The sequence below is a fragment of the Schistocerca cancellata genome, unplaced genomic scaffold, assembly GCF_023864275.1.
Source record: "Schistocerca cancellata isolate TAMUIC-IGC-003103 unplaced genomic scaffold, iqSchCanc2.1 HiC_scaffold_710, whole genome shotgun sequence".
Classification (NCBI taxonomy): Eukaryota; Metazoa; Arthropoda; class Insecta; order Orthoptera; family Acrididae; genus Schistocerca; species Schistocerca cancellata.
The window spans coordinates 1-24753 of record NW_026046721.1 but is presented as its reverse complement, the minus strand read 5'-3'; the positions used below and the strand labels follow the sequence as shown (position 1 = coordinate 24753).

The 24753-nt window shown below is 43.4% G+C and overlaps 64 non-coding genes across 64 annotated transcripts; 31 read left to right on the top strand and 33 right to left on the bottom strand.

The window, feature by feature from the left end:
• Nucleotides 1-191: 191 nt before the first annotated feature.
• Trnaq-cug (transfer RNA glutamine (anticodon CUG)) lies at nucleotides 192-263 on the bottom strand. Its single transcript has one exon. It is a non-coding gene; the product is annotated as a tRNA-Gln (tRNA).
• Nucleotides 264-510: 247 nt separating this feature from the next.
• Nucleotides 511-599, top strand: Trnay-gua (transfer RNA tyrosine (anticodon GUA)). Its single transcript is given in 2 exon segments — nucleotides 511-547; nucleotides 564-599. It is a non-coding gene; the product is annotated as a tRNA-Tyr (tRNA).
• Nucleotides 600-957: 358 nt separating this feature from the next.
• Nucleotides 958-1029, bottom strand: Trnaq-cug (transfer RNA glutamine (anticodon CUG)). Its single transcript has one exon. It is a non-coding gene; the product is annotated as a tRNA-Gln (tRNA).
• A 247-nt stretch (nucleotides 1030-1276) lies between these two features.
• Nucleotides 1277-1365, top strand: Trnay-gua (transfer RNA tyrosine (anticodon GUA)). The gene is given in 2 exon segments: nucleotides 1277-1313; nucleotides 1330-1365. It is a non-coding gene; the product is annotated as a tRNA-Tyr (tRNA).
• A 358-nt stretch (nucleotides 1366-1723) lies between these two features.
• Nucleotides 1724-1795, bottom strand: Trnaq-cug (transfer RNA glutamine (anticodon CUG)). Its single transcript has one exon. It is a non-coding gene; the product is annotated as a tRNA-Gln (tRNA).
• A 247-nt stretch (nucleotides 1796-2042) lies between these two features.
• Nucleotides 2043-2131, top strand: Trnay-gua (transfer RNA tyrosine (anticodon GUA)). The gene is given in 2 exon segments: nucleotides 2043-2079; nucleotides 2096-2131. It is a non-coding gene; the product is annotated as a tRNA-Tyr (tRNA).
• Nucleotides 2132-2489: 358 nt separating this feature from the next.
• Trnaq-cug (transfer RNA glutamine (anticodon CUG)) lies at nucleotides 2490-2561 on the bottom strand. Its single transcript has one exon. It is a non-coding gene; the product is annotated as a tRNA-Gln (tRNA).
• A 247-nt stretch (nucleotides 2562-2808) lies between these two features.
• On the top strand, nucleotides 2809-2897 carry Trnay-gua (transfer RNA tyrosine (anticodon GUA)). The gene is given in 2 exon segments: nucleotides 2809-2845; nucleotides 2862-2897. It is a non-coding gene; the product is annotated as a tRNA-Tyr (tRNA).
• A 358-nt stretch (nucleotides 2898-3255) lies between these two features.
• Trnaq-cug (transfer RNA glutamine (anticodon CUG)) lies at nucleotides 3256-3327 on the bottom strand. Its single transcript has one exon. It is a non-coding gene; the product is annotated as a tRNA-Gln (tRNA).
• Nucleotides 3328-3929: 602 nt separating this feature from the next.
• Trnaq-cug (transfer RNA glutamine (anticodon CUG)) lies at nucleotides 3930-4001 on the bottom strand. The gene has a single exon. It is a non-coding gene; the product is annotated as a tRNA-Gln (tRNA).
• A 247-nt stretch (nucleotides 4002-4248) lies between these two features.
• Trnay-gua (transfer RNA tyrosine (anticodon GUA)) lies at nucleotides 4249-4337 on the top strand. The gene is given in 2 exon segments: nucleotides 4249-4285; nucleotides 4302-4337. It is a non-coding gene; the product is annotated as a tRNA-Tyr (tRNA).
• A 358-nt stretch (nucleotides 4338-4695) lies between these two features.
• Nucleotides 4696-4767, bottom strand: Trnaq-cug (transfer RNA glutamine (anticodon CUG)). The gene has a single exon. It is a non-coding gene; the product is annotated as a tRNA-Gln (tRNA).
• A 247-nt stretch (nucleotides 4768-5014) lies between these two features.
• Nucleotides 5015-5103, top strand: Trnay-gua (transfer RNA tyrosine (anticodon GUA)). The gene is given in 2 exon segments: nucleotides 5015-5051; nucleotides 5068-5103. It is a non-coding gene; the product is annotated as a tRNA-Tyr (tRNA).
• A 358-nt stretch (nucleotides 5104-5461) lies between these two features.
• Nucleotides 5462-5533, bottom strand: Trnaq-cug (transfer RNA glutamine (anticodon CUG)). The gene has a single exon. It is a non-coding gene; the product is annotated as a tRNA-Gln (tRNA).
• A 247-nt stretch (nucleotides 5534-5780) lies between these two features.
• Trnay-gua (transfer RNA tyrosine (anticodon GUA)) lies at nucleotides 5781-5869 on the top strand. Its single transcript is given in 2 exon segments — nucleotides 5781-5817; nucleotides 5834-5869. It is a non-coding gene; the product is annotated as a tRNA-Tyr (tRNA).
• Nucleotides 5870-6227: 358 nt separating this feature from the next.
• Trnaq-cug (transfer RNA glutamine (anticodon CUG)) lies at nucleotides 6228-6299 on the bottom strand. The gene has a single exon. It is a non-coding gene; the product is annotated as a tRNA-Gln (tRNA).
• A 247-nt stretch (nucleotides 6300-6546) lies between these two features.
• Nucleotides 6547-6635, top strand: Trnay-gua (transfer RNA tyrosine (anticodon GUA)). Its single transcript is given in 2 exon segments — nucleotides 6547-6583; nucleotides 6600-6635. It is a non-coding gene; the product is annotated as a tRNA-Tyr (tRNA).
• A 358-nt stretch (nucleotides 6636-6993) lies between these two features.
• Trnaq-cug (transfer RNA glutamine (anticodon CUG)) lies at nucleotides 6994-7065 on the bottom strand. The gene has a single exon. It is a non-coding gene; the product is annotated as a tRNA-Gln (tRNA).
• Nucleotides 7066-7312: 247 nt separating this feature from the next.
• Trnay-gua (transfer RNA tyrosine (anticodon GUA)) lies at nucleotides 7313-7401 on the top strand. Its single transcript is given in 2 exon segments — nucleotides 7313-7349; nucleotides 7366-7401. It is a non-coding gene; the product is annotated as a tRNA-Tyr (tRNA).
• Nucleotides 7402-7759: 358 nt separating this feature from the next.
• Trnaq-cug (transfer RNA glutamine (anticodon CUG)) lies at nucleotides 7760-7831 on the bottom strand. Its single transcript has one exon. It is a non-coding gene; the product is annotated as a tRNA-Gln (tRNA).
• Nucleotides 7832-8078: 247 nt separating this feature from the next.
• Trnay-gua (transfer RNA tyrosine (anticodon GUA)) lies at nucleotides 8079-8167 on the top strand. Its single transcript is given in 2 exon segments — nucleotides 8079-8115; nucleotides 8132-8167. It is a non-coding gene; the product is annotated as a tRNA-Tyr (tRNA).
• Nucleotides 8168-8525: 358 nt separating this feature from the next.
• Trnaq-cug (transfer RNA glutamine (anticodon CUG)) lies at nucleotides 8526-8597 on the bottom strand. Its single transcript has one exon. It is a non-coding gene; the product is annotated as a tRNA-Gln (tRNA).
• A 247-nt stretch (nucleotides 8598-8844) lies between these two features.
• On the top strand, nucleotides 8845-8933 carry Trnay-gua (transfer RNA tyrosine (anticodon GUA)). Its single transcript is given in 2 exon segments — nucleotides 8845-8881; nucleotides 8898-8933. It is a non-coding gene; the product is annotated as a tRNA-Tyr (tRNA).
• A 358-nt stretch (nucleotides 8934-9291) lies between these two features.
• On the bottom strand, nucleotides 9292-9363 carry Trnaq-cug (transfer RNA glutamine (anticodon CUG)). Its single transcript has one exon. It is a non-coding gene; the product is annotated as a tRNA-Gln (tRNA).
• A 247-nt stretch (nucleotides 9364-9610) lies between these two features.
• Nucleotides 9611-9699, top strand: Trnay-gua (transfer RNA tyrosine (anticodon GUA)). The gene is given in 2 exon segments: nucleotides 9611-9647; nucleotides 9664-9699. It is a non-coding gene; the product is annotated as a tRNA-Tyr (tRNA).
• A 358-nt stretch (nucleotides 9700-10057) lies between these two features.
• On the bottom strand, nucleotides 10058-10129 carry Trnaq-cug (transfer RNA glutamine (anticodon CUG)). The gene has a single exon. It is a non-coding gene; the product is annotated as a tRNA-Gln (tRNA).
• Nucleotides 10130-10377: 248 nt separating this feature from the next.
• Trnay-gua (transfer RNA tyrosine (anticodon GUA)) lies at nucleotides 10378-10466 on the top strand. Its single transcript is given in 2 exon segments — nucleotides 10378-10414; nucleotides 10431-10466. It is a non-coding gene; the product is annotated as a tRNA-Tyr (tRNA).
• A 358-nt stretch (nucleotides 10467-10824) lies between these two features.
• Trnaq-cug (transfer RNA glutamine (anticodon CUG)) lies at nucleotides 10825-10896 on the bottom strand. The gene has a single exon. It is a non-coding gene; the product is annotated as a tRNA-Gln (tRNA).
• A 247-nt stretch (nucleotides 10897-11143) lies between these two features.
• Nucleotides 11144-11232, top strand: Trnay-gua (transfer RNA tyrosine (anticodon GUA)). Its single transcript is given in 2 exon segments — nucleotides 11144-11180; nucleotides 11197-11232. It is a non-coding gene; the product is annotated as a tRNA-Tyr (tRNA).
• Nucleotides 11233-11590: 358 nt separating this feature from the next.
• Trnaq-cug (transfer RNA glutamine (anticodon CUG)) lies at nucleotides 11591-11662 on the bottom strand. The gene has a single exon. It is a non-coding gene; the product is annotated as a tRNA-Gln (tRNA).
• A 248-nt stretch (nucleotides 11663-11910) lies between these two features.
• On the top strand, nucleotides 11911-11999 carry Trnay-gua (transfer RNA tyrosine (anticodon GUA)). Its single transcript is given in 2 exon segments — nucleotides 11911-11947; nucleotides 11964-11999. It is a non-coding gene; the product is annotated as a tRNA-Tyr (tRNA).
• A 358-nt stretch (nucleotides 12000-12357) lies between these two features.
• On the bottom strand, nucleotides 12358-12429 carry Trnaq-cug (transfer RNA glutamine (anticodon CUG)). The gene has a single exon. It is a non-coding gene; the product is annotated as a tRNA-Gln (tRNA).
• A 248-nt stretch (nucleotides 12430-12677) lies between these two features.
• On the top strand, nucleotides 12678-12766 carry Trnay-gua (transfer RNA tyrosine (anticodon GUA)). Its single transcript is given in 2 exon segments — nucleotides 12678-12714; nucleotides 12731-12766. It is a non-coding gene; the product is annotated as a tRNA-Tyr (tRNA).
• Nucleotides 12767-13124: 358 nt separating this feature from the next.
• Trnaq-cug (transfer RNA glutamine (anticodon CUG)) lies at nucleotides 13125-13196 on the bottom strand. Its single transcript has one exon. It is a non-coding gene; the product is annotated as a tRNA-Gln (tRNA).
• A 247-nt stretch (nucleotides 13197-13443) lies between these two features.
• Nucleotides 13444-13532, top strand: Trnay-gua (transfer RNA tyrosine (anticodon GUA)). The gene is given in 2 exon segments: nucleotides 13444-13480; nucleotides 13497-13532. It is a non-coding gene; the product is annotated as a tRNA-Tyr (tRNA).
• A 358-nt stretch (nucleotides 13533-13890) lies between these two features.
• On the bottom strand, nucleotides 13891-13962 carry Trnaq-cug (transfer RNA glutamine (anticodon CUG)). Its single transcript has one exon. It is a non-coding gene; the product is annotated as a tRNA-Gln (tRNA).
• A 247-nt stretch (nucleotides 13963-14209) lies between these two features.
• Nucleotides 14210-14298, top strand: Trnay-gua (transfer RNA tyrosine (anticodon GUA)). Its single transcript is given in 2 exon segments — nucleotides 14210-14246; nucleotides 14263-14298. It is a non-coding gene; the product is annotated as a tRNA-Tyr (tRNA).
• Nucleotides 14299-14656: 358 nt separating this feature from the next.
• Nucleotides 14657-14728, bottom strand: Trnaq-cug (transfer RNA glutamine (anticodon CUG)). The gene has a single exon. It is a non-coding gene; the product is annotated as a tRNA-Gln (tRNA).
• Nucleotides 14729-14975: 247 nt separating this feature from the next.
• On the top strand, nucleotides 14976-15064 carry Trnay-gua (transfer RNA tyrosine (anticodon GUA)). The gene is given in 2 exon segments: nucleotides 14976-15012; nucleotides 15029-15064. It is a non-coding gene; the product is annotated as a tRNA-Tyr (tRNA).
• Nucleotides 15065-15422: 358 nt separating this feature from the next.
• Nucleotides 15423-15494, bottom strand: Trnaq-cug (transfer RNA glutamine (anticodon CUG)). Its single transcript has one exon. It is a non-coding gene; the product is annotated as a tRNA-Gln (tRNA).
• Nucleotides 15495-15741: 247 nt separating this feature from the next.
• On the top strand, nucleotides 15742-15830 carry Trnay-gua (transfer RNA tyrosine (anticodon GUA)). Its single transcript is given in 2 exon segments — nucleotides 15742-15778; nucleotides 15795-15830. It is a non-coding gene; the product is annotated as a tRNA-Tyr (tRNA).
• A 358-nt stretch (nucleotides 15831-16188) lies between these two features.
• Nucleotides 16189-16260, bottom strand: Trnaq-cug (transfer RNA glutamine (anticodon CUG)). The gene has a single exon. It is a non-coding gene; the product is annotated as a tRNA-Gln (tRNA).
• A 247-nt stretch (nucleotides 16261-16507) lies between these two features.
• On the top strand, nucleotides 16508-16596 carry Trnay-gua (transfer RNA tyrosine (anticodon GUA)). The gene is given in 2 exon segments: nucleotides 16508-16544; nucleotides 16561-16596. It is a non-coding gene; the product is annotated as a tRNA-Tyr (tRNA).
• A 358-nt stretch (nucleotides 16597-16954) lies between these two features.
• On the bottom strand, nucleotides 16955-17026 carry Trnaq-cug (transfer RNA glutamine (anticodon CUG)). The gene has a single exon. It is a non-coding gene; the product is annotated as a tRNA-Gln (tRNA).
• A 247-nt stretch (nucleotides 17027-17273) lies between these two features.
• Trnay-gua (transfer RNA tyrosine (anticodon GUA)) lies at nucleotides 17274-17362 on the top strand. The gene is given in 2 exon segments: nucleotides 17274-17310; nucleotides 17327-17362. It is a non-coding gene; the product is annotated as a tRNA-Tyr (tRNA).
• A 358-nt stretch (nucleotides 17363-17720) lies between these two features.
• On the bottom strand, nucleotides 17721-17792 carry Trnaq-cug (transfer RNA glutamine (anticodon CUG)). Its single transcript has one exon. It is a non-coding gene; the product is annotated as a tRNA-Gln (tRNA).
• Nucleotides 17793-18039: 247 nt separating this feature from the next.
• Trnay-gua (transfer RNA tyrosine (anticodon GUA)) lies at nucleotides 18040-18128 on the top strand. The gene is given in 2 exon segments: nucleotides 18040-18076; nucleotides 18093-18128. It is a non-coding gene; the product is annotated as a tRNA-Tyr (tRNA).
• A 358-nt stretch (nucleotides 18129-18486) lies between these two features.
• Nucleotides 18487-18558, bottom strand: Trnaq-cug (transfer RNA glutamine (anticodon CUG)). The gene has a single exon. It is a non-coding gene; the product is annotated as a tRNA-Gln (tRNA).
• A 247-nt stretch (nucleotides 18559-18805) lies between these two features.
• Nucleotides 18806-18894, top strand: Trnay-gua (transfer RNA tyrosine (anticodon GUA)). The gene is given in 2 exon segments: nucleotides 18806-18842; nucleotides 18859-18894. It is a non-coding gene; the product is annotated as a tRNA-Tyr (tRNA).
• A 358-nt stretch (nucleotides 18895-19252) lies between these two features.
• Trnaq-cug (transfer RNA glutamine (anticodon CUG)) lies at nucleotides 19253-19324 on the bottom strand. Its single transcript has one exon. It is a non-coding gene; the product is annotated as a tRNA-Gln (tRNA).
• A 247-nt stretch (nucleotides 19325-19571) lies between these two features.
• Nucleotides 19572-19660, top strand: Trnay-gua (transfer RNA tyrosine (anticodon GUA)). Its single transcript is given in 2 exon segments — nucleotides 19572-19608; nucleotides 19625-19660. It is a non-coding gene; the product is annotated as a tRNA-Tyr (tRNA).
• A 358-nt stretch (nucleotides 19661-20018) lies between these two features.
• On the bottom strand, nucleotides 20019-20090 carry Trnaq-cug (transfer RNA glutamine (anticodon CUG)). The gene has a single exon. It is a non-coding gene; the product is annotated as a tRNA-Gln (tRNA).
• Nucleotides 20091-20337: 247 nt separating this feature from the next.
• On the top strand, nucleotides 20338-20426 carry Trnay-gua (transfer RNA tyrosine (anticodon GUA)). The gene is given in 2 exon segments: nucleotides 20338-20374; nucleotides 20391-20426. It is a non-coding gene; the product is annotated as a tRNA-Tyr (tRNA).
• A 358-nt stretch (nucleotides 20427-20784) lies between these two features.
• Nucleotides 20785-20856, bottom strand: Trnaq-cug (transfer RNA glutamine (anticodon CUG)). Its single transcript has one exon. It is a non-coding gene; the product is annotated as a tRNA-Gln (tRNA).
• A 247-nt stretch (nucleotides 20857-21103) lies between these two features.
• On the top strand, nucleotides 21104-21192 carry Trnay-gua (transfer RNA tyrosine (anticodon GUA)). Its single transcript is given in 2 exon segments — nucleotides 21104-21140; nucleotides 21157-21192. It is a non-coding gene; the product is annotated as a tRNA-Tyr (tRNA).
• A 358-nt stretch (nucleotides 21193-21550) lies between these two features.
• On the bottom strand, nucleotides 21551-21622 carry Trnaq-cug (transfer RNA glutamine (anticodon CUG)). The gene has a single exon. It is a non-coding gene; the product is annotated as a tRNA-Gln (tRNA).
• Nucleotides 21623-21869: 247 nt separating this feature from the next.
• On the top strand, nucleotides 21870-21958 carry Trnay-gua (transfer RNA tyrosine (anticodon GUA)). The gene is given in 2 exon segments: nucleotides 21870-21906; nucleotides 21923-21958. It is a non-coding gene; the product is annotated as a tRNA-Tyr (tRNA).
• Nucleotides 21959-22316: 358 nt separating this feature from the next.
• Trnaq-cug (transfer RNA glutamine (anticodon CUG)) lies at nucleotides 22317-22388 on the bottom strand. Its single transcript has one exon. It is a non-coding gene; the product is annotated as a tRNA-Gln (tRNA).
• Nucleotides 22389-22635: 247 nt separating this feature from the next.
• Nucleotides 22636-22724, top strand: Trnay-gua (transfer RNA tyrosine (anticodon GUA)). The gene is given in 2 exon segments: nucleotides 22636-22672; nucleotides 22689-22724. It is a non-coding gene; the product is annotated as a tRNA-Tyr (tRNA).
• A 358-nt stretch (nucleotides 22725-23082) lies between these two features.
• On the bottom strand, nucleotides 23083-23154 carry Trnaq-cug (transfer RNA glutamine (anticodon CUG)). Its single transcript has one exon. It is a non-coding gene; the product is annotated as a tRNA-Gln (tRNA).
• A 247-nt stretch (nucleotides 23155-23401) lies between these two features.
• Trnay-gua (transfer RNA tyrosine (anticodon GUA)) lies at nucleotides 23402-23490 on the top strand. Its single transcript is given in 2 exon segments — nucleotides 23402-23438; nucleotides 23455-23490. It is a non-coding gene; the product is annotated as a tRNA-Tyr (tRNA).
• Nucleotides 23491-23848: 358 nt separating this feature from the next.
• Trnaq-cug (transfer RNA glutamine (anticodon CUG)) lies at nucleotides 23849-23920 on the bottom strand. Its single transcript has one exon. It is a non-coding gene; the product is annotated as a tRNA-Gln (tRNA).
• Nucleotides 23921-24167: 247 nt separating this feature from the next.
• Nucleotides 24168-24256, top strand: Trnay-gua (transfer RNA tyrosine (anticodon GUA)). Its single transcript is given in 2 exon segments — nucleotides 24168-24204; nucleotides 24221-24256. It is a non-coding gene; the product is annotated as a tRNA-Tyr (tRNA).
• Nucleotides 24257-24614: 358 nt separating this feature from the next.
• On the bottom strand, nucleotides 24615-24686 carry Trnaq-cug (transfer RNA glutamine (anticodon CUG)). The gene has a single exon. It is a non-coding gene; the product is annotated as a tRNA-Gln (tRNA).
• Nucleotides 24687-24753: the final 67 nt, after the last annotated feature.

Here is a 24753-nt window from a genome sequence, read left to right as displayed (position 1 = left end):
TTATCTTAAAATTGCTTGCTCTTACAGGCATTACTCGTTTAATGTGCTATATAGGTCACATAGTCGCACCAATATTCAGCCGTTTCATAGACGTCTCGTTATTTACACAAACGTAGGAACTAAATCCCTGAGCCTATCACTGCTACTTCCTCGGCGAGAAACGCTTATTACAGAAAATTTAGACTAAACGAAGGTTCCACCGAGATTCGAACTCGGATCGCTGGATTCAGAGTCCAGAGTGCTAACCGTTACACCATGGAACCAGACAGGAGCATGGGACTCGTAAATACACTTAGCAGTACTCTGACATAATTCAGACACTTCCTACTTGCATTTTTTAACCTAATTGATACGATCGAGCATTATAAAACTTAATCTGGGCAATGTTTGCAGTTGCAGCCGATGGCTGCATTTCTGTGCGTCTATATGGCCGCGCTGAGTAGCTGTGTGTGGAAACGAAAGACAGGGACGGAGCTAAAGCAATCAGTACGAATAACAAAGTAAGCAGAGCCTCTGGTAGCTCAGTTGGTAGAGCGGTGGACTGTAGTGGAGGATTCACAGTTATCCATAGGTCGCTGGTTCAAATCCGGCCCAGAGGACTGTTTTTCTAATCTCACGAGCAAAGAGGCTCCAGAGCATGCCCACTCGGTCAGAACCTCCCTATGTTTTAAACCTATTTTAAAGGAAATTCATTTGCTCAGCTTGTAATAGCTAGTTGATAATCATGGGATTCTTAGCCTCCGTAGGTTAATGATAATTCTTCGAATTATCTTAAAATTGCTTGCTCTTACAGGCATTACTCGTTTAATGTGCTATATAGGTCACATAGTCGCACCAATATTCAGCCGTTTCATAGACGTCTCGTTATTTACACAAACGTAGGAACTAAATCCCTGAGCCTATCACTGCTACTTCCTCGGCGAGAAACGCTTATTACAGAAAATTTAGACTAAACGAAGGTTCCACCGAGATTCGAACTCGGATCGCTGGATTCAGAGTCCAGAGTGCTAACCGTTACACCATGGAACCAGACAGGAGCATGGGACTCGTAAATACACTTAGCAGTACTCTGACATAATTCAGACACTTCCTACTTGCATTTTTTAACCTAATTGATACGATCGAGCATTATAAAACTTAATCTGGGCAATGTTTGCAGTTGCAGCCGATGGCTGCATTTCTGTGCGTCTATATGGCCGCGCTGAGTAGCTGTGTGTGGAAACGAAAGACAGGGACGGAGCTAAAGCAATCAGTACGAATAACAAAGTAAGCAGAGCCTCTGGTAGCTCAGTTGGTAGAGCGGTGGACTGTAGTGGAGGATTCACAGTTATCCATAGGTCGCTGGTTCAAATCCGGCCCAGAGGACTGTTTTTCTAATCTCACGAGCAAAGAGGCTCCAGAGCATGCCCACTCGGTCAGAACCTCCCTATGTTTTAAACCTATTTTAAAGGAAATTCATTTGCTCAGCTTGTAATAGCTAGTTGATAATCATGGGATTCTTAGCCTCCGTAGGTTAATGATAAATCTTCGAATTATCTTAAAATTGCTTGCTCTTACAGGCATTACTCGTTTAATGTGCTATATAGGTCACATAGTCGCACCAATATTCAGCCGTTTCATAGACGTCTCGTTATTTACACAAACGTAGGAACTAAATCCCTGAGCCTATCACTGCTACTTCCTCGGCGAGAAACGCTTATTACAGAAAATTTAGACTAAACGAAGGTTCCACCGAGATTCGAACTCGGATCGCTGGATTCAGAGTCCAGAGTGCTAACCGTTACACCATGGAACCAGACAGGAGCATGGGACTCGTAAATACACTTAGCAGTACTCTGACATAATTCAGACACTTCCTACTTGCATTTTTTAACCTAATTGATACGATCGAGCATTATAAAACTTAATCTGGGCAATGTTTGCAGTTGCAGCCGATGGCTGCATTTCTGTGCGTCTATATGGCCGCGCTGAGTAGCTGTGTGTGGAAACGAAAGACAGGGACGGAGCTAAAGCAATCAGTACGAATAACAAAGTAAGCAGAGCCTCTGGTAGCTCAGTTGGTAGAGCGGTGGACTGTAGTGGAGGATTCACAGTTATCCATAGGTCGCTGGTTCAAATCCGGCCCAGAGGACTGTTTTTCTAATCTCACGAGCAAAGAGGCTCCAGAGCATGCCCACTCGGTCAGAACCTCCCTATGTTTTAAACCTATTTTAAAGGAAATTCATTTGCTCAGCTTGTAATAGCTAGTTGATAATCATGGGATTCTTAGCCTCCGTAGGTTAATGATAAATCTTCGAATTATCTTAAAATTGCTTGCTCTTACAGGCATTACTCGTTTAATGTGCTATATAGGTCACATAGTCGCACCAATATTCAGCCGTTTCATAGACGTCTCGTTATTTACACAAACGTAGGAACTAAATCCCTGAGCCTATCACTGCTACTTCCTCGGCGAGAAACGCTTATTACAGAAAATTTAGACTAAACGAAGGTTCCACCGAGATTCGAACTCGGATCGCTGGATTCAGAGTCCAGAGTGCTAACCGTTACACCATGGAACCAGACAGGAGCATGGGACTCGTAAATACACTTAGCAGTACTCTGACATAATTCAGACACTTCCTACTTGCATTTTTTAACCTAATTGATACGATCGAGCATTATAAAACTTAATCTGGGCAATGTTTGCAGTTGCAGCCGATGGCTGCATTTCTGTGCGTCTATATGGCCGCGCTGAGTAGCTGTGTGTGGAAACGAAAGACAGGGACGGAGCTAAAGCAATCAGTACGAATAACAAAGTAAGCAGAGCCTCTGGTAGCTCAGTTGGTAGAGCGGTGGACTGTAGTGGAGGATTCACAGTTATCCATAGGTCGCTGGTTCAAATCCGGCCCAGAGGACTGTTTTTCTAATCTCACGAGCAAAGAGGCTCCAGAGCATGCCCACTCGGTCAGAACCTCCCTATGTTTTAAACCTATTTTAAAGGAAATTCATTTGCTCAGCTTGTAATAGCTAGTTGATAATCATGGGATTCTTAGCCTCCGTAGGTTAATGATAAATCTTCGAATTATCTTAAAATTGCTTGCTCTTACAGGCATTACTCGTTTAATGTGCTATATAGGTCACATAGTCGCACCAATATTCAGCCGTTTCATAGACGTCTCGTTATTTACACAAACGTAGGAACTAAATCCCTGAGCCTATCACTGCTACTTCCTCGGCGAGAAACGCTTATTACAGAAAATTTAGACTAAACGAAGGTTCCACCGAGATTCGAACTCGGATCGCTGGATTCAGAGTCCAGAGTGCTAACCGTTACACCATGGAACCAGACAGGAGCATGGGACTCGTAAATACACTTAGCAGTACTCTGACATAATTCAGACACTTCCTACTTGCATTTTTTAACCTAATTGATACGATCGAGCATTATAAAACTTAATCTGGGCAATGTTTGCAGTTGCAGCCGATGGCTGCATTTCTGTGCGTCTATATGGCCGCGCTGAGTAGCTGTGTGTGGAAACGAGGATTCATAGTTATCCATAGGTCGCTGGTTCAAATCCGGCCCAGAGGACTGTTTTTCTAATCTCACGAGCAAAGAGGCTCCAGAGCATGCCCACTCGGTCAGAACCTCCCTATGTTTTAAACCTATTTTAAAGGAAATTCATTTGCTCAGCTTGTAATAGCTAGTTGATAATCATGGGATTCTTAGCCTCCGTAGGTTAATGATAAATCTTCGAATTATCTTAAAATTGCTTGCTCTTACAGGCATTACTCGTTTAATGTGCTATATAGGTCACATAGTCGCACCAATATTCAGCCGTTTCATAGACGTCTCGTTATTTACACAAACGTAGGAACTAAATCCCTGAGCCTATCACTGCTACTTCCTCGGCGAGAAACGCTTATTACAGAAAATTTAGACTAAACGAAGGTTCCACCGAGATTCGAACTCGGATCGCTGGATTCAGAGTCCAGAGTGCTAACCGTTACACCATGGAACCAGACAGGAGCATGGGACTCGTAAATACACTTAGCAGTACTCTGACATAATTCAGACACTTCCTACTTGCATTTTTTAACCTAATTGATACGATCGAGCATTATAAAACTTAATCTGGGCAATGTTTGCAGTTGCAGCCGATGGCTGCATTTCTGTGCGTCTATATGGCCGCGCTGAGTAGCTGTGTGTGGAAACGAAAGACAGGGACGGAGCTAAAGCAATCAGTACGAATAACAAAGTAAGCAGAGCCTCTGGTAGCTCAGTTGGTAGAGCGGTGGACTGTAGTGGAGGATTCACAGTTATCCATAGGTCGCTGGTTCAAATCCGGCCCAGAGGACTGTTTTTCTAATCTCACGAGCAAAGAGGCTCCAGAGCATGCCCACTCGGTCAGAACCTCCCTATGTTTTAAACCTATTTTAAAGGAAATTCATTTGCTCAGCTTGTAATAGCTAGTTGATAATCATGGGATTCTTAGCCTCCGTAGGTTAATGATAAATCTTCGAATTATCTTAAAATTGCTTGCTCTTACAGGCATTACTCGTTTAATGTGCTATATAGGTCACATAGTCGCACCAATATTCAGCCGTTTCATAGACGTCTCGTTATTTACACAAACGTAGGAACTAAATCCCTGAGCCTATCACTGCTACTTCCTCGGCGAGAAACGCTTATTACAGAAAATTTAGACTAAACGAAGGTTCCACCGAGATTCGAACTCGGATCGCTGGATTCAGAGTCCAGAGTGCTAACCGTTACACCATGGAACCAGACAGGAGCATGGGACTCGTAAATACACTTAGCAGTACTCTGACATAATTCAGACACTTCCTACTTGCATTTTTTAACCTAATTGATACGATCGAGCATTATAAAACTTAATCTGGGCAATGTTTGCAGTTGCAGCCGATGGCTGCATTTCTGTGCGTCTATATGGCCGCGCTGAGTAGCTGTGTGTGGAAACGAAAGACAGGGACGGAGCTAAAGCAATCAGTACGAATAACAAAGTAAGCAGAGCCTCTGGTAGCTCAGTTGGTAGAGCGGTGGACTGTAGTGGAGGATTCACAGTTATCCATAGGTCGCTGGTTCAAATCCGGCCCAGAGGACTGTTTTTCTAATCTCACGAGCAAAGAGGCTCCAGAGCATGCCCACTCGGTCAGAACCTCCCTATGTTTTAAACCTATTTTAAAGGAAATTCATTTGCTCAGCTTGTAATAGCTAGTTGATAATCATGGGATTCTTAGCCTCCGTAGGTTAATGATAAATCTTCGAATTATCTTAAAATTGCTTGCTCTTACAGGCATTACTCGTTTAATGTGCTATATAGGTCACATAGTCGCACCAATATTCAGCCGTTTCATAGACGTCTCGTTATTTACACAAACGTAGGAACTAAATCCCTGAGCCTATCACTGCTACTTCCTCGGCGAGAAACGCTTATTACAGAAAATTTAGACTAAACGAAGGTTCCACCGAGATTCGAACTCGGATCGCTGGATTCAGAGTCCAGAGTGCTAACCGTTACACCATGGAACCAGACAGGAGCATGGGACTCGTAAATACACTTAGCAGTACTCTGACATAATTCAGACACTTCCTACTTGCATTTTTTAACCTAATTGATACGATCGAGCATTATAAAACTTAATCTGGGCAATGTTTGCAGTTGCAGCCGATGGCTGCATTTCTGTGCGTCTATATGGCCGCGCTGAGTAGCTGTGTGTGGAAACGAAAGACAGGGACGGAGCTAAAGCAATCAGTACGAATAACAAAGTAAGCAGAGCCTCTGGTAGCTCAGTTGGTAGAGCGGTGGACTGTAGTGGAGGATTCACAGTTATCCATAGGTCGCTGGTTCAAATCCGGCCCAGAGGACTGTTTTTCTAATCTCACGAGCAAAGAGGCTCCAGAGCATGCCCACTCGGTCAGAACCTCCCTATGTTTTAAACCTATTTTAAAGGAAATTCATTTGCTCAGCTTGTAATAGCTAGTTGATAATCATGGGATTCTTAGCCTCCGTAGGTTAATGATAAATCTTCGAATTATCTTAAAATTGCTTGCTCTTACAGGCATTACTCGTTTAATGTGCTATATAGGTCACATAGTCGCACCAATATTCAGCCGTTTCATAGACGTCTCGTTATTTACACAAACGTAGGAACTAAATCCCTGAGCCTATCACTGCTACTTCCTCGGCGAGAAACGCTTATTACAGAAAATTTAGACTAAACGAAGGTTCCACCGAGATTCGAACTCGGATCGCTGGATTCAGAGTCCAGAGTGCTAACCGTTACACCATGGAACCAGACAGGAGCATGGGACTCGTAAATACACTTAGCAGTACTCTGACATAATTCAGACACTTCCTACTTGCATTTTTTAACCTAATTGATACGATCGAGCATTATAAAACTTAATCTGGGCAATGTTTGCAGTTGCAGCCGATGGCTGCATTTCTGTGCGTCTATATGGCCGCGCTGAGTAGCTGTGTGTGGAAACGAAAGACAGGGACGGAGCTAAAGCAATCAGTACGAATAACAAAGTAAGCAGAGCCTCTGGTAGCTCAGTTGGTAGAGCGGTGGACTGTAGTGGAGGATTCACAGTTATCCATAGGTCGCTGGTTCAAATCCGGCCCAGAGGACTGTTTTTCTAATCTCACGAGCAAAGAGGCTCCAGAGCATGCCCACTCGGTCAGAACCTCCCTATGTTTTAAACCTATTTTAAAGGAAATTCATTTGCTCAGCTTGTAATAGCTAGTTGATAATCATGGGATTCTTAGCCTCCGTAGGTTAATGATAAATCTTCGAATTATCTTAAAATTGCTTGCTCTTACAGGCATTACTCGTTTAATGTGCTATATAGGTCACATAGTCGCACCAATATTCAGCCGTTTCATAGACGTCTCGTTATTTACACAAACGTAGGAACTAAATCCCTGAGCCTATCACTGCTACTTCCTCGGCGAGAAACGCTTATTACAGAAAATTTAGACTAAACGAAGGTTCCACCGAGATTCGAACTCGGATCGCTGGATTCAGAGTCCAGAGTGCTAACCGTTACACCATGGAACCAGACAGGAGCATGGGACTCGTAAATACACTTAGCAGTACTCTGACATAATTCAGACACTTCCTACTTGCATTTTTTAACCTAATTGATACGATCGAGCATTATAAAACTTAATCTGGGCAATGTTTGCAGTTGCAGCCGATGGCTGCATTTCTGTGCGTCTATATGGCCGCGCTGAGTAGCTGTGTGTGGAAACGAAAGACAGGGACGGAGCTAAAGCAATCAGTACGAATAACAAAGTAAGCAGAGCCTCTGGTAGCTCAGTTGGTAGAGCGGTGGAGTGTAGTGGAGGATTCACAGTTATCAATAGGTCGCTGGTTCAAATCCGGCCCAGAGGACTGTTTTTCTAATCTCACGAGCAAAGAGGCTCCAGAGCATGCCCACTCGGTCAGAACCTCCCTATGTTTTAAACCTATTTTAAAGGAAATTCATTTGCTCAGCTTGTAATAGCTAGTTGATAATCATGGGATTCTTAGCCTCCGTAGGTTAATGATAAATCTTCGAATTATCTTAAAATTGCTTGCTCTTACAGGCATTACTCGTTTAATGTGCTATATAGGTCACATAGTCGCACCAATATTCAGCCGTTTCATAGACGTCTCGTTATTTACACAAACGTAGGAACTAAATCCCTGAGCCTATCACTGCTACTTCCTCGGCGAGAAACGCTTATTACAGAAAATTTAGACTAAACGAAGGTTCCACCGAGATTCGAACTCGGATCGCTGGATTCAGAGTCCAGAGTGCTAACCGTTACACCATGGAACCAGACAGGAGCATGGGACTCGTAAATACACTTAGCAGTACTCTGACATAATTCAGACACTTCCTACTTGCATTTTTTAACCTAATTGATACGATCGAGCATTATAAAACTTAATCTGGGCAATGTTTGCAGTTGCAGCCGATGGCTGCATTTCTGTGCGTCTATATGGCCGCGCTGAGTAGCTGTGTGTGGAAACGAAAGACAGGGACGGAGCTAAAGCAATCAGTACGAATAACAAAGTAAGCAGAGCCTCTGGTAGCTCAGTTGGTAGAGCGGTGGACTGTAGTGGAGGATTCACAGTTATCCATAGGTCGCTGGTTCAAATCCGGCCCAGAGGACTGTTTTTCTAATCTCACGAGCAAAGAGGCTCCAGAGCATGCCCACTCGGTCAGAACCTCCCTATGTTTTAAACCTATTTTAAAGGAAATTCATTTGCTCAGCTTGTAATAGCTAGTTGATAATCATGGGATTCTTAGCCTCCGTAGGTTAATGATAAATCTTCGAATTATCTTAAAATTGCTTGCTCTTACAGGCATTACTCGTTTAATGTGCTATATAGGTCACATAGTCGCACCAATATTCAGCCGTTTCATAGACGTCTCGTTATTTACACAAACGTAGGAACTAAATCCCTGAGCCTATCACTGCTACTTCCTCGGCGAGAAACGCTTATTACAGAAAATTTAGACTAAACGAAGGTTCCACCGAGATTCGAACTCGGATCGCTGGATTCAGAGTCCAGAGTGCTAACCGTTACACCATGGAACCAGACAGGAGCATGGGACTCGTAAATACACTTAGCAGTACTCTGACATAATTCAGACACTTCCTACTTGCATTTTTTAACCTAATTGATACGATCGAGCATTATAAAACTTAATCTGGGCAATGTTTGCAGTTGCAGCCGATGGCTGCATTTCTGTGCGTCTATATGGCCGCGCTGAGTAGCTGTGTGTGGAAACGAAAGACAGGGACGGAGCTAAAGCAATCAGTACGAATAACAAAGTAAGCAGAGCCTCTGGTAGCTCAGTTGGTAGAGCGGTGGACTGTAGTGGAGGATTCACAGTTATCCATAGGTCGCTGGTTCAAATCCGGCCCAGAGGACTGTTTTTCTAATCTCACGAGCAAAGAGGCTCCAGAGCATGCCCACTCGGTCAGAACCTCCCTATGTTTTAAACCTATTTTAAAGGAAATTCATTTGCTCAGCTTGTAATAGCTAGTTGATAATCATGGGATTCTTAGCCTCCGTAGGTTAATGATAAATCTTCGAATTATCTTAAAATTGCTTGCTCTTACAGGCATTACTCGTTTAATGTGCTATATAGGTCACATAGTCGCACCAATATTCAGCCGTTTCATAGACGTCTCGTTATTTACACAAACGTAGGAACTAAATCCCTGAGCCTATCACTGCTACTTCCTCGGCGAGAAACGCTAATTACAGAAAATTTAGACTAAACGAAGGTTCCACCGAGATTCGAACTCGGATCGCTGGATTCAGAGTCCAGAGTGCTAACCGTTACACCATGGAACCAGACAGGAGCATGGGACTCGTAAATACACTTAGCAGTACTCTGACATAATTCAGACACTTCCTACTTGCATTTTTTAACCTAATTGATACGATCGAGCATTATAAAACTTAATCTGGGCAATGTTTGCAGTTGCAGCCGATGGCTGCATTTCTGTGCGTCTATATGGCCGCGCTGAGTAGCTGTGTGTGGAAACGAAAGACAGGGACGGAGCTAAAGCAATCAGTACGAATAACAAAGTAAGCAGAGCCTCTGGTAGCTCAGTTGGTAGAGCGGTGGACTGTAGTGGAGGATTCACAGTTATCCATAGGTCGCTGGTTCAAATCCGGCCCAGAGGACTGTTTTTCTAATCTCACGAGCAAAGAGGCTCCAGAGCATGCCCACTCGGTCAGAACCTCCCTATGTTTTAAACCTATTTTAAAGGAAATTCATTTGCTCAGCTTGTAATAGCTAGTTGATAATCATGGGATTCTTAGCCTCCGTAGGTTAATGATAAATCTTCGAATTATCTTAAAATTGCTTGCTCTTACAGGCATTACTCGTTTAATGTGCTATATAGGTCACATAGTCGCACCAATATTCAGCCGTTTCATAGACGTCTCGTTATTTACACAAACGTAGGAACTAAATCCCTGAGCCTATCACTGCTACTTCCTCGGCGAGAAACGCTTATTACAGAAAATTTAGACTAAACGAAGGTTCCACCGAGATTCGAACTCGGATCGCTGGATTCAGAGTCCAGAGTGCTAACCGTTACACCATGGAACCAGACAGGAGCATGGGACTCGTAAATACACTTAGCAGTACTCTGACATAATTCAGACACTTCCTACTTGCATTTTTTAACCTAATTCGATACGATCGAGCATTATAAAACTTAATCTGGGCAATGTTTGCAGTTGCAGCCGATGGCTGCATTTCTGTGCGTCTATATGGCCGCGCTGAGTAGCTGTGTGTGGAAACGAAAGACAGGGACGGAGCTAAAGCAATCAGTACGAATAACAAAGTAAGCAGAGCCTCTGGTAGCTCAGTTGGTAGAGCGGTGGACTGTAGTGGAGGATTCACAGTTATCCATAGGTCGCTGGTTCAAATCCGGCCCAGAGGACTGTTTTTCTAATCTCACGAGCAAAGAGGCTCCAGAGCATGCCCACTCGGTCAGAACCTCCCTATGTTTTAAACCTATTTTAAAGGAAATTCATTTGCTCAGCTTGTAATAGCTAGTTGATAATCATGGGATTCTTAGCCTCCGTAGGTTAATGATAAATCTTCGAATTATCTTAAAATTGCTTGCTCTTACAGGCATTACTCGTTTAATGTGCTATATAGGTCACATAGTCGCACCAATATTCAGCCGTTTCATAGACGTCTCGTTATTTACACAAACGTAGGAACTAAATCCCTGAGCCTATCACTGCTACTTCCTCGGCGAGAAACGCTTATTACAGAAAATTTAGACTAAACGAAGGTTCCACCGAGATTCGAACTCGGATCGCTGGATTCAGAGTCCAGAGTGCTAACCGTTACACCATGGAACCAGACAGGAGCATGGGACTCGTAAATACACTTAGCAGTACTCTGACATAATTCAGACACTTCCTACTTGCATTTTTTAACCTAATTGATACGATCGAGCATTATAAAACTTAATCTGGGCAATGTTTGCAGTTGCAGCCGATGGCTGCATTTCTGTGCGTCTATATGGCCGCGCTGAGTAGCTGTGTGTGGAAACGAAAGACAGGGACGGAGCTAAAGCAATCAGTACGAATAACAAAGTAAGCAGAGCCTCTGGTAGCTCAGTTGGTAGAGCGGTGGACTGTAGTGGAGGATTCACAGTTATCCATAGGTCGCTGGTTCAAATCCGGCCCAGAGGACTGTTTTTCTAATCTCACGAGCAAAGAGGCTCCAGAGCATGCCCACTCGGTCAGAACCTCCCTATGTTTTAAACCTATTTTAAAGGAAATTCATTTGCTCAGCTTGTAATAGCTAGTTGATAATCATGGGATTCTTAGCCTCCGTAGGTTAATGATAAATCTTCGAATTATCTTAAAATTGCTTGCTCTTACAGGCATTACTCGTTTAATGTGCTATATAGGTCACATAGTCGCACCAATATTCAGCCGTTTCATAGACGTCTCGTTATTTACACAAACGTAGGAACTAAATCCCTGAGCCTATCACTGCTACTTCCTCGGCGAGAAACGCTTATTACAGAAAATTTAGACTAAACGAAGGTTCCACCGAGATTCGAACTCGGATCGCTGGATTCAGAGTCCAGAGTGCTAACCGTTACACCATGGAACCAGACAGGAGCATGGGACTCGTAAATACACTTAGCAGTACTCTGACATAATTCAGACACTTCCTACTTGCATTTTTTAACCTAATTCGATACGATCGAGCATTATAAAACTTAATCTGGGCAATGTTTGCAGTTGCAGCCGATGGCTGCATTTCTGTGCGTCTATATGGCCGCGCTGAGTAGCTGTGTGTGGAAACGAAAGACAGGGACGGAGCTAAAGCAATCAGTACGAATAACAAAGTAAGCAGAGCCTCTGGTAGCTCAGTTGGTAGAGCGGTGGACTGTAGTGGAGGATTCACAGTTATCCATAGGTCGCTGGTTCAAATCCGGCCCAGAGGACTGTTTTTCTAATCTCACGAGCAAAGAGGCTCCAGAGCATGCCCACTCGGTCAGAACCTCCCTATGTTTTAAACCTATTTTAAAGGAAATTCATTTGCTCAGCTTGTAATAGCTAGTTGATAATCATGGGATTCTTAGCCTCCGTAGGTTAATGATAAATCTTCGAATTATCTTAAAATTGCTTGCTCTTACAGGCATTACTCGTTTAATGTGCTATATAGGTCACATAGTCGCACCAATATTCAGCCGTTTCATAGACGTCTCGTTATTTACACAAACGTAGGAACTAAATCCCTGAGCCTATCACTGCTACTTCCTCGGCGAGAAACGCTTATTACAGAAAATTTAGACTAAACGAAGGTTCCACCGAGATTCGAACTCGGATCGCTGGATTCAGAGTCCAGAGTGCTAACCGTTACACCATGGAACCAGACAGGAGCATGGGACTCGTAAATACACTTAGCAGTACTCTGACATAATTCAGACACTTCCTACTTGCATTTTTTAACCTAATTCGATACGATCGAGCATTATAAAACTTAATCTGGGCAATGTTTGCAGTTGCAGCCGATGGCTGCATTTCTGTGCGTCTATATGGCCGCGCTGAGTAGCTGTGTGTGGAAACGAAAGACAGGGACGGAGCTAAAGCAATCAGTACGAATAACAAAGTAAGCAGAGCCTCTGGTAGCTCAGTTGGTAGAGCGGTGGACTGTAGTGGAGGATTCACAGTTATCCATAGGTCGCTGGTTCAAATCCGGCCCAGAGGACTGTTTTTCTAATCTCACGAGCAAAGAGGCTCCAGAGCATGCCCACTCGGTCAGAACCTCCCTATGTTTTAAACCTATTTTAAAGGAAATTCATTTGCTCAGCTTGTAATAGCTAGTTGATAATCATGGGATTCTTAGCCTCCGTAGGTTAATGATAAATCTTCGAATTATCTTAAAATTGCTTGCTCTTACAGGCATTACTCGTTTAATGTGCTATATAGGTCACATAGTCGCACCAATATTCAGCCGTTTCATAGACGTCTCGTTATTTACACAAACGTAGGAACTAAATCCCTGAGCCTATCACTGCTACTTCCTCGGCGAGAAACGCTTATTACAGAAAATTTAGACTAAACGAAGGTTCCACCGAGATTCGAACTCGGATCGCTGGATTCAGAGTCCAGAGTGCTAACCGTTACACCATGGAACCAGACAGGAGCATGGGACTCGTAAATACACTTAGCAGTACTCTGACATAATTCAGACACTTCCTACTTGCATTTTTTAACCTAATTGATACGATCGAGCATTATAAAACTTAATCTGGGCAATGTTTGCAGTTGCAGCCGATGGCTGCATTTCTGTGCGTCTATATGGCCGCGCTGAGTAGCTGTGTGTGGAAACGAAAGACAGGGACGGAGCTAAAGCAATCAGTACGAATAACAAAGTAAGCAGAGCCTCTGGTAGCTCAGTTGGTAGAGCGGTGGACTGTAGTGGAGGATTCACAGTTATCCATAGGTCGCTGGTTCAAATCCGGCCCAGAGGACTGTTTTTCTAATCTCACGAGCAAAGAGGCTCCAGAGCATGCCCACTCGGTCAGAACCTCCCTATGTTTTAAACCTATTTTAAAGGAAATTCATTTGCTCAGCTTGTAATAGCTAGTTGATAATCATGGGATTCTTAGCCTCCGTAGGTTAATGATAAATCTTCGAATTATCTTAAAATTGCTTGCTCTTACAGGCATTACTCGTTTAATGTGCTATATAGGTCACATAGTCGCACCAATATTCAGCCGTTTCATAGACGTCTCGTTATTTACACAAACGTAGGAACTAAATCCCTGAGCCTATCACTGCTACTTCCTCGGCGAGAAACGCTTATTACAGAAAATTTAGACTAAACGAAGGTTCCACCGAGATTCGAACTCGGATCGCTGGATTCAGAGTCCAGAGTGCTAACCGTTACACCATGGAACCAGACAGGAGCATGGGACTCGTAAATACACTTAGCAGTACTCTGACATAATTCAGACACTTCCTACTTGCATTTTTTAACCTAATTGATACGATCGAGCATTATAAAACTTAATCTGGGCAATGTTTGCAGTTGCAGCCGATGGCTGCATTTCTGTGCGTCTATATGGCCGCGCTGAGTAGCTGTGTGTGGAAACGAAAGACAGGGACGGAGCTAAAGCAATCAGTACGAATAACAAAGTAAGCAGAGCCTCTGGTAGCTCAGTTGGTAGAGCGGTGGACTGTAGTGGAGGATTCACAGTTATCCATAGGTCGCTGGTTCAAATCCGGCCCAGAGGACTGTTTTTCTAATCTCACGAGCAAAGAGGCTCCAGAGCATGCCCACTCGGTCAGAACCTCCCTATGTTTTAAACCTATTTTAAAGGAAATTCATTTGCTCAGCTTGTAATAGCTAGTTGATAATCATGGGATTCTTAGCCTCCGTAGGTTAATGATAAATCTTCGAATTATCTTAAAATTGCTTGCTCTTACAGGCATTACTCGTTTAATGTGCTATATAGGTCACATAGTCGCACCAATATTCAGCCGTTTCATAGACGTCTCGTTATTTACACAAACGTAGGAACTAAATCCCTGAGCCTATCACTGCTACTTCCTCGGCGAGAAACGCTTATTACAGAAAATTTAGACTAAACGAAGGTTCCACCGAGATTCTAACTCGGATCGCTGGATTCAGAGTCCAGAGTGCTAACCGTTACACCATGGAACCAGACAGGAGCATGGGACTCGTAAATACACTTAGCAGTACTCTGACATAATTCAGACACTTCCTACTTGCATTTTTTAACCTAATTGATACGATCGAGCATTATAAAACTTAATCTGGGCAATGTTTGCAGTTGCAGCCGATGGCTGCATTTCTGTGCGTCTATATGGCCGCGCTGAGTAGCTGTGTGTGGAAACGAAAGACAGGGACGGAGCTAAAGCAATCAGTACGAATAACAAAGTAAGCAGAGCCTCTGGTAGCTCAGTTGGTAGAGCGGTGGACTGTAGTGGAGGATTCACAGTTATCCATAGGTCGCTGGTTCAAATCCGGCCCAGAGGACTGTTTTTCTAATCTCACGAGCAAAGAGGCTCCAGAGCATGCCCACTCGGTCAGAACCTCCCTATGTTTTAAACCTATTTTAAAGGAAATTCATTTGCTCAGCTTGTAATAGCTAGTTGATAATCATGGGATTCTTAGCCTCCGTAGGTTAATGATAAATCTTCGAATTATCTTAAAATTGCTTGCTCTTACAGGCATTACTCGTTTAATGTGCTATATAGGTCACATAGTCGCACCAATATTCAGCCGTTTCATAGACGTCTCGTTATTTACACAAACGTAGGAACTAAATCCCTGAGCCTATCACTGCTACTTCCTCGGCGAGAAACGCTTATTACAGAAAATTTAGACTAAACGAAGGTTCCACCGAGATTCGAACTCGGATCGCTGGATTCAGAGTCCAGAGTGCTAACCGTTACACCATGGAACCAGACAGGAGCATGGGACTCGTAAATACACTTAGCAGTACTCTGACATAATTCAGACACTTCCTACTTGCATTTTTTAACCTAATTGATACGATCGAGCATTATAAAACTTAATCTGGGCAATGTTTGCAGTTGCAGCCGATGGCTGCATTTCTGTGCGTCTATATGGCCGCGCTGAGTAGCTGTGTGTGGAAACGAAAGACAGGGACGGAGCTAAAGCAATCAGTACGAATAACAAAGTAAGCAGAGCCTCTGGTAGCTCAGTTGGTAGAGCGGTGGACTGTAGTGGAGGATTCACAGTTATCCATAGGTCGCTGGTTCAAATCCGGCCCAGAGGACTGTTTTTCTAATCTCACGAGCAAAGAGGCTCCAGAGCATGCCCACTCGGTCAGAACCTCCCTATGTTTTAAACCTATTTTAAAGGAAATTCATTTGCTCAGCTTGTAATAGCTAGTTGATAATCATGGGATTCTTAGCCTCCGTAGGTTAATGATAAATCTTCGAATTATCTTAAAATTGCTTGCTCTTACAGGCATTACTCGTTTAATGTGCTATATAGGTCACATAGTCGCACCAATATTCAGCCGTTTCATAGACGTCTCGTTATTTACACAAACGTAGGAACTAAATCCCTGAGCCTATCACTGCTACTTCCTCGGCGAGAAACGCTTATTACAGAAAATTTAGACTAAACGAAGGTTCCACCGAGATTCGAACTCGGATCGCTGGATTCAGAGTCCAGAGTGCTAACCGTTACACCATGGAACCAGACAGGAGCATGGGACTCGTAAATACACTTAGCAGTACTCTGACATAATTCAGACACTTCCTACTTGCATTTTTTAACCTAATTGATACGATCGAGCATTATAAAACTTAATCTGGGCAATGTTTGCAGTTGCAGCCGATGGCTGCATTTCTGTGCGTCTATATGGCCGCGCTGAGTAGCTGTGTGTGGAAACGAAAGACAGGGACGGAGCTAAAGCAATCAGTACGAATAACAAAGTAAGCAGAGCCTCTGGTAGCTCAGTTGGTAGAGCGGTGGACTGTAGTGGAGGATTCACAGTTATCCATAGGTCGCTGGTTCAAATCCGGCCCAGAGGACTGTTTTTCTAATCTCACGAGCAAAGAGGCTCCAGAGCATGCCCACTCGGTCAGAACCTCCCTATGTTTTAAACCTATTTTAAAGGAAATTCATTTGCTCAGCTTGTAATAGCTAGTTGATAATCATGGGATTCTTAGCCTCCGTAGGTTAATGATAAATCTTCGAATTATCTTAAAATTGCTTGCTCTTACAGGCATTACTCGTTTAATGTGCTATATAGGTCACATAGTCGCACCAATATTCAGCCGTTTCATAGACGTCTCGTTATTTACACAAACGTAGGAACTAAATCCCTGAGCCTATCACTGCTACTTCCTCGGCGAGAAACGCTTATTACAGAAAATTTAGACTAAACGAAGGTTCCACCGAGATTCGAACTCGGATCGCTGGATTCAGAGTCCAGAGTGCTAACCGTTACACCATGGAACCAGACAGGAGCATGGGACTCGTAAATACACTTAGCAGTACTCTGACATAATTCAGACACTTCCTACTTGCATTTTTTAACCTAATTGATACGATCGAGCATTATAAAACTTAATCTGGGCAATGTTTGCAGTTGCAGCCGATGGCTGCATTTCTGTGCGTCTATATGGCCGCGCTGAGTAGCTGTGTGTGGAAACGAAAGACAGGGACGGAGCTAAAGCAATCAGTACGAATAACAAAGTAAGCAGAGCCTCTGGTAGCTCAGTTGGTAGAGCGGTGGACTGTAGTGGAGGATTCACAGTTATCCATAGGTCGCTGGTTCAAATCCGGCCCAGAGGACTGTTTTTCTAATCTCACGAGCAAAGAGGCTCCAGAGCATGCCCACTCGGTCAGAACCTCCCTATGTTTTAAACCTATTTTAAAGGAAATTCATTTGCTCAGCTTGTAATAGCTAGTTGATAATCATGGGATTCTTAGCCTCCGTAGGTTAATGATAAATCTTCGAATTATCTTAAAATTGCTTGCTCTTACAGGCATTACTCGTTTAATGTGCTATATAGGTCACATAGTCGCACCAATATTCAGCCGTTTCATAGACGTCTCGTTATTTACACAAACGTAGGAACTAAATCCCTGAGCCTATCACTGCTACTTCCTCGGCGAGAAACGCTTATTACAGAAAATTTAGACTAAACGAAGGTTCCACCGAGATTCGAACTCGGATCGCTGGATTCAGAGTCCAGAGTGCTAACCGTTACACCATGGAACCAGACAGGAGCATGGGACTCGTAAATACACTTAGCAGTACTCTGACATAATTCAGACACTTCCTACTTGCATTTTTTAACCTAATTGATACGATCGAGCATTATAAAACTTAATCTGGGCAATGTTTGCAGTTGCAGCCGATGGCTGCATTTCTGTGCGTCTATATGGCCGCGCTGAGTAGCTGTGTGTGGAAACGAAAGACAGGGACGGAGCTAAAGCAATCAGTACGAATAACAAAGTAAGCAGAGCCTCTGGTAGCTCAGTTGGTAGAGCGGTGGACTGTAGTGGAGGATTCACAGTTATCCATAGGTCGCTGGTTCAAATCCGGCCCAGAGGACTGTTTTTCTAATCTCACGAGCAAAGAGGCTCCAGAGCATGCCCACTCGGTCAGAACCTCCCTATGTTTTAAACCTATTTTAAAGGAAATTCATTTGCTCAGCTTGTAATAGCTAGTTGATAATCATGGGATTCTTAGCCTCCGTAGGTTAATGATAAATCTTCGAATTATCTTAAAATTGCTTGCTCTTACAGGCATTACTCGTTTAATGTGCTATATAGGTCACATAGTCGCACGAATATTCAGCCGTTTCATAGACGTCTCGTTATTTACACAAACGTAGGAACTAAATCCCTGAGCCTATCACTGCTACTTCCTCGGCGAGAAACGCTTATTACAGAAAATTTAGACTAAACGAAGGTTCCACCGAGATTCGAACTCGGATCGCTGGATTCAGAGTCCAGAGTGCTAACCGTTACACCATGGAACCAGACAGGAGCATGGGACTCGTAAATACACTTAGCAGTACTCTGACATAATTCAGACACTTCCTACTTGCATTTTTTAACCTAATTGATACGATCGAGCATTATAAAACTTAATCTGGGCAATGTTTGCAGTTGCAGCCGATGGCTGCATTTCTGTGCGTCTATATGGCCGCGCTGAGTAGCTGTGTGTGGAAACGAAAGACAGGGACGGAGCTAAAGCAATCAGTACGAATAACAAAGTAAGCAGAGCCTCTGGTAGCTCAGTTGGTAGAGCGGTGGACTGTAGTGGAGGATTCACAGTTATCCATAGGTCGCTGGTTCAAATCCGGCCCAGAGGACTGTTTTTCTAATCTCACGAGCAAAGAGGCTCCAGCGCATGCCCACTCGGTCAGAACCTCCCTATGTTTTAAACCTATTTTAAAGGAAATTCATTTGCTCAGCTTGTAATAGCTAGTTGATAATCATGGGATTCTTAGCCTCCGTAGGTTAATGATAAATCTTCGAATTATCTTAAAATTGCTTGCTCTTACAGGCATTACTCGTTTAATGTGCTATATAGGTCACATAGTCGCACCAATATTCAGCCGTTTCATAGACGTCTCGTTATTTACACAATCGTAGGAACTAAATCCCTGAGCCTATCACTGCTACTTCCTCGGCGAGAAACGCTTATTACAGAAAATTTAGACTAAACGAAGGTTCCACCGAGATTCGAACTCGGATCGCTGGATTCAGAGTCCAGAGTGCTAACCGTTACACCATGGAACCAGACAGGAGCATGGGACTCGTAAATACACTTAGCAGTACTCTGACATAATTCAGACACTTCCTACTTGCATTTTTTAACCTAATTGATACGATCGAGCATTATAAAACTTAATCTGGGCAATGTTTGCAGTTGCAGCCGATGGCTGCATTTCTGTGCGTCTATATGGCCGCGCTGAGTAGCTGTGTGTGGAAACGAAAGACAGGGACGGAGCTAAAGCAATCAGTACGAATAACAAAGTAAGCAGAGCCTCTGGTAGCTCAGTTGGTAGAGCGGTGGACTGTAGTGGAGGATTCACAGTTATCCATAGGTCGCTGGTTCAAATCCGGCCCAGAGGACTGTTTTTCTAATCTCACGAGCAAAGAGGCTCCAGAGCATGCCCACTCGGTCAGAACCTCCCTATGTTTTAAACCTATTTTAAAGGAAATTCATTTGCTCAGCTTGTAATAGCTAGTTGATAATCATGGGATTCTTAGCCTCCGTAGGTTAATGATAAATCTTCGAATTATCTTAAAATTGCTTGCTCTTACAGGCATTACTCGTTTAATGTGCTATATAGGTCACATAGTCGCACCAATATTCAGCCGTTTCATAGACGTCTCGTTATTTACACAAACGTAGGAACTAAATCCCTGAGCCTATCACTGCTACTTCCTCGGCGAGAAACGCTTATTACAGAAAATTTAGACTAAACGAAGGTTCCACCGAGATTCGAACTCGGATCGCTGGATTCAGAGTCCAGAGTGCTAACCGTTACACCATGGAACCAGACAGGAGCATGGGACTCGTAAATACACTTAGCAGTACTCTGACATAATTCAGACACTTCCTACTTGCATTTTTTAACCTAATTGATACGATCGAGCATTATAAAACTTAATCTGGGCAATGTTTGCAGTTGCAGCCGATGGCTGCATTTCTGTGCGTCTATATGGCCGCGCTGAGTAGCTGTGTGTGGAAACGAAAGACAGGGACGGAGCTAAAGCAATCAGTACGAATAACAAAGTAAGCAGAGCCTCTGGTAGCTCAGTTGGTAGAGCGGTGGACTGTAGTGGAGGATTCACAGTTATCCATAGGTCGCTGGTTCAAATCCGGCCCAGAGGACTGTTTTTCTAATCTCACGAGCAAAGAGGCTCCAGAGCATGCCCACTCGGTCAGAACCTCCCTATGTTTTAAACCTATTTTAAAGGAAATTCATTTGCTCAGCTTGTAATAGCTAGTTGATAATCATGGGATTCTTAGCCTCCGTAGGTTAATGATAAATCTTCGAATTATCTTAAAATTGCTTGCTCTTACAGGCATTACTCGTTTAATGTGCTATATAGGTCACATAGTCGCACCAATATTCAGCCGTTTCATAGACGTCTCGTTATTTACACAAACGTAGGAACTAAATCCCTGAGCCTATCACTGCTACTTCCTCGGCGAGAAACGCTTATTACAGAAAATTTAGACTAAACGAAGGTTCCACCGAGATTCGAACTCGGATCGCTGGATTCAGAGTCCAGAGTGCTAACCGTTACACCATGGAACCAGACAGGAGCATGGGACTCGTAAATACACTTAGCAGTACTCTGACATAATTCAGACACTTCCTACTTGCATTTTTTAACCTAATTGATACGATCGAGCATTATAAAACTTAATCTGGGCAATGTTTGCAGTTGCAGCCGATGGCTGCATTTCTGTGCGTCTATATGGCCGCGCTGAGTAGCTGTGTGTGGAAACGAAAGACAGGGACGGAGCTAAAGCAATCAGTACGAATAACAAAGTAAGCAGAGCCTCTGGTAGCTCAGTTGGTAGAGCGGTGGACTGTAGTGGAGGATTCACAGTTATCCATAGGTCGCTGGTTCAAATCCGGCCCAGAGGACTGTTTTTCTAATCTCACGAGCAAAGAGGCTCCAGAGCATGCCCACTCGGTCAGAACCTCCCTATGTTTTAAACCTATTTTAAAGGAAATTCATTTGCTCAGCTTGTAATAGCTAGTTGATAATCATGGGATTCTTAGCCTCCGTAGGTTAATGATAAATCTTCGAATTATCTTAAAATTGCTTGCTCTTACAGGCATTACTCGTTTAATGTGCTATATAGGTCACATAGTCGCACCAATATTCAGCCGTTTCATAGACGTCTCGTTATTTACACAAACGTAGGAACTAAATCCCTGAGCCTATCACTGCTACTTCCTCGGCGAGAAACGCTTATTACAGAAAATTTAGACTAAACGAAGGTTCCACCGAGATTCTAACTCGGATCGCTGGATTCAGAGTCCAGAGTGCTAACCGTTACACCATGGAACCAGACAGGAGCATGGGACTCGTAAATACACTTAGCAGTACTCTGACATAATTCAGACACTTCCTACTTGCATTTTTTAACCTAATTGATACGATCGAGCATTATAAAACTTAATCTGGGCAATGTTTGCAGTTGCAGCCGATGGCTGCATTTCTGTGCGTCTATATGGCCGCGCTGAGTAGCTGTGTGTGGAAACGAAAGACAGGGACGGAGCTAAAGCAATCAGTACGAATAACAAAGTAAGCAGAGCCTCTGGTAGCTCAGTTGGTAGAGCGGTGGACTGTAGTGGAGGATTCACAGTTATCCATAGGTCGCTGGTTCAAATCCGGCCCAGAGGACTGTTTTTCTAATCTCACGAGCAAAGAGGCTCCAGAGCATGCCCACTCGGTCAGAACCTCCCTATGTTTTAAACCTATTTTAAAGGAAATTCATTTGCTCAGCTTGTAATAGCTAGTTGATAATCATGGGATTCTTAGCCTCCGTAGGTTAATGATAAATCTTCGAATTATCTTAAAATTGCTTGCTCTTACAGGCATTACTCGTTTAATGTGCTATATAGGTCACATAGTCGCACCAATATTCAGCCGTTTCATAGACGTCTCGTTATTTACACAAACGTAGGAACTAAATCCCTGAGCCTATCACTGCTACTTCCTCGGCGAGAAACGCTTATTACAGAAAATTTAGACTAAACGAAGGTTCCACCGAGATTCGAACTCGGATCGCTGGATTCAGAGTCCAGAGTGCTAACCGTTACACCATGGAACCAGACAGGAGCATGGGACTCGTAAATACACTTAGCAGTACTCTGACATAATTCAGACACTTCCTACTTGCATTTTTTAACCTAATTGATACGATCGAGCATTATAAAACTTAATCTGGGCAATGTTTGCAGTTGCAGCCGATGGCTGCATTTCTGTGCGTCTATATGGCCGCGCTGAGTAGCTGTGTGTGGAAACGAAAGACAGGGACGGAGCTAAAGCAATCAGTACGAATAACAAAGTAAGCAGAGCCTCTGGTAGCTCAGTTGGTAGAGCGGTGGACTGTAGTGGAGGATTCACAGTTATCCATAGGTCGCTGGTTCAAATCCGGCCCAGAGGACTGTTTTTCTAATCTCACGAGCAAAGAGGCTCCAGAGCATGCCCACTCGGTCAGAACCTCCCTATGTTTTAAACCTATTTTAAAGGAAATTCATTTGCTCAGCTTGTAATAGCTAGTTGATAATCATGGGATTCTTAGCCTCCGTAGGTTAATGATAAATCTTCGAATTATCTTAAAATTGCTTGCTCTTACAGGCATTACTCGTTTAATGTGCTATATAGGTCACATAGTCGCACCAATATTCAGCCGTTTCATAGACGTCTCGTTATTTACACAAACGTAGGAACTAAATCCCTGAGCCTATCACTGCTACTTCCTCGGCGAGAAACGCTTATTACAGAAAATTTAGACTAAACGAAGGTTCCACCGAGATTCGAACTCGGATCGCTGGATTCAGAGTCCAGAGTGCTAACCGTTACACCATGGAACCAGACAGGAGCATGGGACTCGTAAATACACTTAGCAGTACTCTGACATAATTCAGACACTTCCTACTTGCATTTTTTAACCTAATTGATACGATCGAGCATTATAAAACTTAATCTGGGCAATGTTTGCAGTTGCAGCCGATGGCTGCATTTCTGTGCGTCTATATGGCCGCGCTGAGTAGCTGTGTGTGGAAACGAAAGACAGGGACGGAGCTAAAGCAATCAGTACGAATAACAAAGTAAGCAGAGCCTCTGGTAGCTCAGTTGGTAGAGCGGTGGACTGTAGTGGAGGATTCACAGTTATCCATAGGTCGCTGGTTCAAATCCGGCCCAGAGGACTGTTTTTCTAATCTCACGAGCAAAGAGGCTCCAGAGCATGCCCACTCGGTCAGAACCTCCCTATGTTTTAAACCTATTTTAAAGGAAATTCATTTGCTCAGCTTGTAATAGCTAGTTGATAATCATGGGATTCTTAGCCTCCGTAGGTTAATGATAAATCTTCGAATTATCTTAAAATTGCTTGCTCTTACAGGCATTACTCGTTTAATGTGCTATATAGGTCACATAGTCGCACCAATATTCAGCCGTTTCATAGACGTCTCGTTATTTACACAAACGTAGGAACTAAATCCCTGAGCCTATCACTGCTACTTCCTCGGCGAGAAACGCTTATTACAGAAAATTTAGACTAAACGAAGGTTCCACCGAGATTCGAACTCGGATCGCTGGATTCAGAGTCCAGAGTGCTAACCGTTACACCATGGAACCAGACAGGAGCATGGGACTCGTAAATACACTTAGCAGTACTCTGACATAATTCAGACACTTCCTACTTGCATTTTTTAACCTAATTGATACGATCGAGCATTATAAAACTTAATCTGGGCAATGTTTGCAGTTGCAGCCGATGGCTGCATTTCTGTGCGTCTATATGGCCGCGCTGAGTAGCTGTGTGTGGAAACGAAAGACAGGGACGGAGCTAAAGCAATCAGTACGAATAACAAAGTAAGCAGAGCCTCTGGTAGCTCAGTTGGTAGAGCGGTGGACTGTAGTGGAGGATTCACAGTTATCCATAGGTCGCTGGTTCAAATCCGGCCCAGAGGACTGTTTTTCTAATCTCACGAGCAAAGAGGCTCCAGAGCATGCCCACTCGGTCAGAACCTCCCTATGTTTTAAACCTATTTTAAAGGAAATTCATTTGCTCAGCTTGTAATAGCTAGTTGATAATCATGGGATTCTTAGCCTCCGTAGGTTAATGATAAATCTTCGAATTATCTTAAAATTGCTTGCTCTTACAGGCATTACTCGTTTAATGTGCTATATAGGTCACATAGTCGCACCAATATTCAGCCGTTTCATAGACGTCTCGTTATTTACACAAACGTAGGAACTAAATCCCTGAGCCTATCACTGCTACTTCCTCGGCGAGAAACGCTTATTACAGAAAATTTAGACTAAACGAAGGTTCCACCGAGATTCGAACTCGGATCGCTGGATTCAGAGTCCAGAGTGCTAACCGTTACACCATGGAACCAGACAGGAGCATGGGACTCGTAAATACACTTAGCAGTACTCTGACATAATTCAGACACTTCCTACTT